Below are 5,931 nucleotides of genomic sequence, written 5' to 3'. Positions count from 1 at the left end.
TAAAATAATAACAAAATAATCTCTAAAAAATATGTTTTGTTTGATTAAATAATCTAAATATTTAGTCAATGGTTATTTTATTTAGTCAACCGTTCAAATTTTTACAAAAGGGTAAAGTATACTTTTTGTCCTTAAAGTTTGACAAAAATTTTAAAAATATTCCTAAATTTTATTTTGTTTCAATTTTGTCCTAGAAGATTTTGATTTGCATCAAATATACCCCTGACGGCTAATTTTTCAAAAAATTTAAGACTAATTCAATAATAACTTCATAAGAATAACCCTCAATAAAAGTAAATCAAGCATAATATTCATGTATTATTGTTAGATTGGTTTTAATTTTTTTGAAAATTTAGTCGTTGAGGGTATATGTGATACAAATTAAAAACTTTTGGGACAAAATTGAAACAAAATAAAACTTATGGGTATTTTTGAAACTTTTGTCAAACTTTAGGGACAAAAAATATACTTTATCCTTTACAAAATTATCAGTTTATCCTTACTTTCTCTTGTAAAATTCTTATCCTATTTTTTCTCTCTTTCTAAATTCCCCTCCTCTTTTTCATCATCATCAACTCGTCATCAATTCCTTTTCTCCTTTTTTTATAAAAATTACCATCATCAATCTTCATTCTTCTTCTCTTTTTCATCACCATTACTCATCACCAATTTTTTCATCCCTAACTTATTTTATTCTACTGCTACCATCTCATTGTCATTGCTTTGCACCCATTAACATCATCCTACAATTCTATCATTGTCACACTTTCTCAATCGTTGCTATTATTCTCATTGACTATTACATCCACCTCTACTTTTTAAAAATTTTCTCTTGATATATTTTTCTATTTTCTCTATCATTTTTTTTCTCTCTTAATTTTCAATTTGTTTCTTCCTCCCAGTTTCTTTTTTTTATTTATTATTATTGATGATGATAATAATTTTAAGTATATGACGGCGATAAAAGAGTTACGGTTAAGTATTTGATAATAGAGATTGGAAGTGACGATAATGGTAAGTGAGAAGCTGTAAGAAGTGAGGTGTTGATGAAGACAATAATATTACCAATGAGTGACAGGTGAGGTGGATTGGTGGCAATAGGATGGGATATGATAGTATTTTCGGTAATAATGATGATGATTTCAACCATGGGTGAGTAGTGATGGATGGGGTATAATGCGAAGTGGCAGTGAGATTGTGTGGGATAGAAGTTGATGGTGATAAAAATGGATGAAGACAATAATATAAGGTGGTAATAATAGAATAGAATAAGAGAAAATAAGAGTGATATTGATGATATTTGAGAAAAAAAAAAAGATAAATGTAAATTAAGAATATCAAAACAAATTTAATAGTTGATTAAAAAAATGAACCATAAACTAACATTTAGATTATTTTGTCAAACAGAATATATTTTTTGAGATAATTTTATCATTATCATTTTATAAGAATTATTTTGTCAAAATTAAGATTTTTTCAAAATCAAAATAATTATTTATTCTAAAAAAGTAAATTTTCCTAAATAATTATTTACTCTAAAAAAATAATTGTACGATTGTTGTGTTAATAATTTATTCGATCGAATAATAAGATTATGAACTAAACCAATATTTATAAGATGGGAATAATGGTGATTATATTATGAAAAATTGAAATAATTGAAGGAACTAGTGTACTCAAATAATAAGTTAAGGATTAATAGTATAAGCCAAAAGGAGGAGCTAATTGTCACAGCCTTGGACACACTTTAACGCTACCGTGTCGACACTCGAACTTACTCAACCTCTTGAACTAAGACCAAGTCAGTCTAACCCTCAATATTTAGCAAGAAAGCTAATAACACAAGAGAACACAAGAGAAATGAAGTTTTGGTGGAAAGAACACTTTATTACTCAAGTGTTGGTTACAAATCACTCACACATGACTCACACTAACTCTCACCTCCTATTTATAGCCATCCACCTCCTCAATAGATAGTTAGGATTAAATATAATCAACAGTCTATATTAATCATCTAGAACCTTCATTACAAATATCTGCCCTACCACAACTTTCTAAATACTTCTAGAGTATTCCATACTACTCTTCATACTTCTATATACATTCATACTCTTCTAGAATACTCTATGACCTTCTAGAGTCTTTTAGAACCTTCTAGAGTATTCCGGGACCTTTTAGGATATTCTAGAACGTTCCGGAATCATCTAGAGCATTCTCAAACACTCCAGAAAATTATACAAACACGGTTAAATTTAACTTTCTAAAATTTAATGTGACATTCTCCCCCACCTAATGCGCAAACGTCCTCGTTGTGTTCTGTTCATGATAGCGCTCTAGGCGTTCTTGGAATTGTCACAGATCTTCACGAGCTTCCCCACTAGCTTCAGTTATCAGGAGCCCTTTCCACTTGATCAAGTATTGGATACTTGGTGGTACTCCTCTTCGTCGCACGACGCGATTAGCTAAGATCTCTTCGATTTCTTTATCAAAGGATCTAATCACCACGGGTGGAGCACGACTCGAGTCACCTCTACTCGGTTCGTCTTGGTCTCCATGATATGGTTTAAGCATACTCACATGGAAGATCGGGTAGATCTTCATAGAGGGAGGGAGTTGTACTTTGTAAGCAACCTCCCCAACACGTCCAATGATCTCAAATGGCCCTTCGTATTTGTGGATTAAGCCCTTATGAACCTTGCGAAAGGCTTTGAATTATTGTGAAAAAAGTTTAATCATTACCTTGTCTCCCACTTGATAACTTGCATGCCTCCTCTTCTTATCTGCCTATTTCTTCATCCTCTTTACAGCTTTGTCGAGATAAGAATGAGTGACATCTGCTTGTTCTTCCCATGACTTAATCATATGATAAGCTCCAGGGCTCTTCCCTGAGTAAGAGGAAGAAAGAGAGTGAGGTATAAGCGGCTGTTATCCAGTCACAATCTCGAACGGACTCTTCCCTGTAGACTCACTTCTTTGCAGATTGTATGAGAATTGAGCAATGTTTAGGAGTTTTGTCCAATCTTTCTGATTAGCACTTACGAAATGTCTCAAGTAATACTCGAGTAAGGCATTCACTCTCTCAGCCTGCCCATCGGTTTGAGGATGGAAGCTTGTTGAAAAATGAAGTTCCGACCCAAGGAGTTTGAACAGCTGTGTCCATAGTCGTCCTGTGAAGCGTGGATCTCGATCACTAATGATGCTCTTAGGCAATCCCCAATATTTCACCACATTCTTGAAGAATAGTCGTGCTGCCTCCTCTGCAATGCAGTCAGTAGGGGCAGGTATAAAGGTAGCATACTTCAAAAATCGATCCACTACCACGAGAATAGATCCAAACCCCTCAGACTTCGGTAAGGCAGAGATAAAATCTAGAGAGACACTTTCCCACAGTCGCCCTGATGGAGGCAAAGGTTCCAACAACCCACTTGGTGCCTTATTTTCAATCTTATTTTGTTGGCACACAAAACAAGTCTTCACATAGTTCTCCACTTCATCTCTCATTTGAGACTAATAATAGGAAGATTCAATGAGTGCTAAGGTCCTTCGTTGACCTTGGTGACCAACCCACTTGGTGTCGTGGCATTCTCTTACCAACTTCCTTCTTAGATTTTTCCACTTAGGGACGTATAGTCTTCTCCCTTTAGTGTAGAGAAGGTCGTCTTCTAGCCAAAATCTGTTGGTCTTACCTTCTCTAGCCAACTCCACCAACTTCTTGACTAATGGATCATGGTGCAACCCTTCTTTGATGGTATGCACAATATCTCCTTCGACTATGAAAATGGCTGCCATCTCAACCTTGCGGCTCAGTGCATCAGCTACCACATTAGTCTTGCTAGGCTTGTATTCAAATTCGAAATCAAACTCAACTAAGAAATCTTGCCACCTAACTTGTTTGGGACTTAACTTCTTCTGAGTTTGGAAGTAGCTTGTAGCCACATTGTCTGTCTTGACGATGAAGTGTGAACCAAGCAAGTAGTGACGCCAAGTTCTCAGACAAAGCACCACCGCGGTCATCTCCTTCTCTTGGACAGTGTATCGCCTCTCAGTATCATTCAACTTGCGACTCTCATAGGCAATCAGATGTCCTTCTTGCATCAGAACCCCTCCAATAGTGTAGTCAGAAGCATCAGTGTAGACTTCAAACACCTTTGAGTAGTTAGATAGTGCTAGTACTGGTCCTTCTATGATGGCAATTTTCAACTCATCAAAGGCCTTTTGACACTCCTTTGAACATTCCTAAGAGTGATTCTTCTTGAGAAGATCAGTTAATGGTGCAGCCTTGGAGGAGTATCCCTTGATAAACCTCTGATAGTAATTAGCTAACCCAAGGAATGACCTCAATTCAGATACCTTGTTTGGCAGCTCCCACTCTTTGATAGCCTTCACCTTTCCTTGATCTATGCAGAGAGTTCCACCTTTAATGATGTGTCCCAAGAAGTAGACTTCCTCCCTTGCAAAGGAACACTTTTCCTTCTTCACATATAGGTTATTCTCTCGCAAGATCTTGAACACGGTTCATAAGTGTTTTACATGTTCCTCCAAGGTATTGCTATAGACAACAATGTCATCCAAGTAGACTACTACAAACTGATCAAGGTAAGGTCGAAAGATCTCGTTCATCAAGGTACAGAAAGTCGCAGGAGCATTGGTCAAGCCAAAAGGCATCACCAACCACTCATACGATCCATACCTCGTGACACACGTGATCTTAGGCTCATCACCATCAGCAATTCTCACTTGGTGATATCCTGATCTCAAGTCCAGTTTTGAGAACCACTTGGCTCTACCAAATTGATCAAACAAATTGGCTATCAAAGGAATATGATATTTGTTCTTAATGGTTACCTTGTTAAGTGCTCGATAGTCGATGCATAGTCTCAACAAACCATCATGCTTCTTTTGGAATAAGAATGGTGCGCCATAAGATGCCTTCGATGGACGGATAAATCCAGCATCTAGCAAATCCTTGAGTTATTTATTCAACTCCTCAAGTTCTGGCGGTGCCATCCTATAAGGTGTTGAAGCAGGCGGCTTTGCTCCTGACTCCAATTTGATCTTGTGGTCCACCTTCCTCCTAGGTGGTAGTTGTTTTGGCAACTCAGGAGGCATCACATCCTTATTTTCTTCAAAGACTTTCTTGATTTTCAGAAGGAACGTCTTCTCTTTCAGATGTTAACTCCTCTTGTAATAGAGCCAAATATGTAATCTCTCCTTTCTTGAACCCTTTCTTGAGTTGCATAGTAGAGAGTATCGGTGGTCCTCCAACTTTAGAGACTGTATAGACCATGCATGGAGACCCTTTTTCCATGACGCATACTATGTCATAATATGGCATAGGTATTATATTTGCCTTCCTTTGCAAATCAAGCCCGATGACTATTTTAAAATCATCTATGGGTGCTATTGAGAAATCCACAAGGCCCTTCCAAGAACCAAGAGTCATCTCAACCCCTTTTGTTACTTTCTTAAGGGATTCACCCTTGGTATTCACGGGTTTGAACCAACCATTCTTTTCGGTGATCTTCAACACAAGCCTCTTTGCTTCATCAGGCATGATGAAGTTGTGTGTAGCACCAGTGTCGATCATAGCCATGACGGGTTTTTCATTGATAAAGGCTTTGACATACATCAAGCCTTTCTTTTCTGCAGTGCTTGCCTCTTTGCCCTTCACAACATTCATGTGTTGGATCTTACTTGCGATTGAACCTCTCGTTCCTTGGCGATAGATGCCAGATACCTTAACTTGGGACAGTCCTTCATTTGGTGTGGTCCCTTACACACGAAACATCCTCCTTTGGTCACGAAAGCCTTCTTCTTTTCCTCGTACTCTTTCTTTGAAGAGTATTTTTCTTTCTTCTTGGTTGAGAAACTCTTCCCCTTGTCTTTCTCCACCTTTAGTAGAACTAGGCTTGGAGGAAGACTTAGGTTTAG

Source organism: Arachis ipaensis, chromosome B03 (genome assembly GCF_000816755.2).
Source record: "Arachis ipaensis cultivar K30076 chromosome B03, Araip1.1, whole genome shotgun sequence".
In the NCBI taxonomy this organism is placed as follows: Eukaryota; Viridiplantae; Streptophyta; class Magnoliopsida; order Fabales; family Fabaceae; genus Arachis; species Arachis ipaensis.
Note: the sequence above shows the minus strand (reverse complement) of the source record.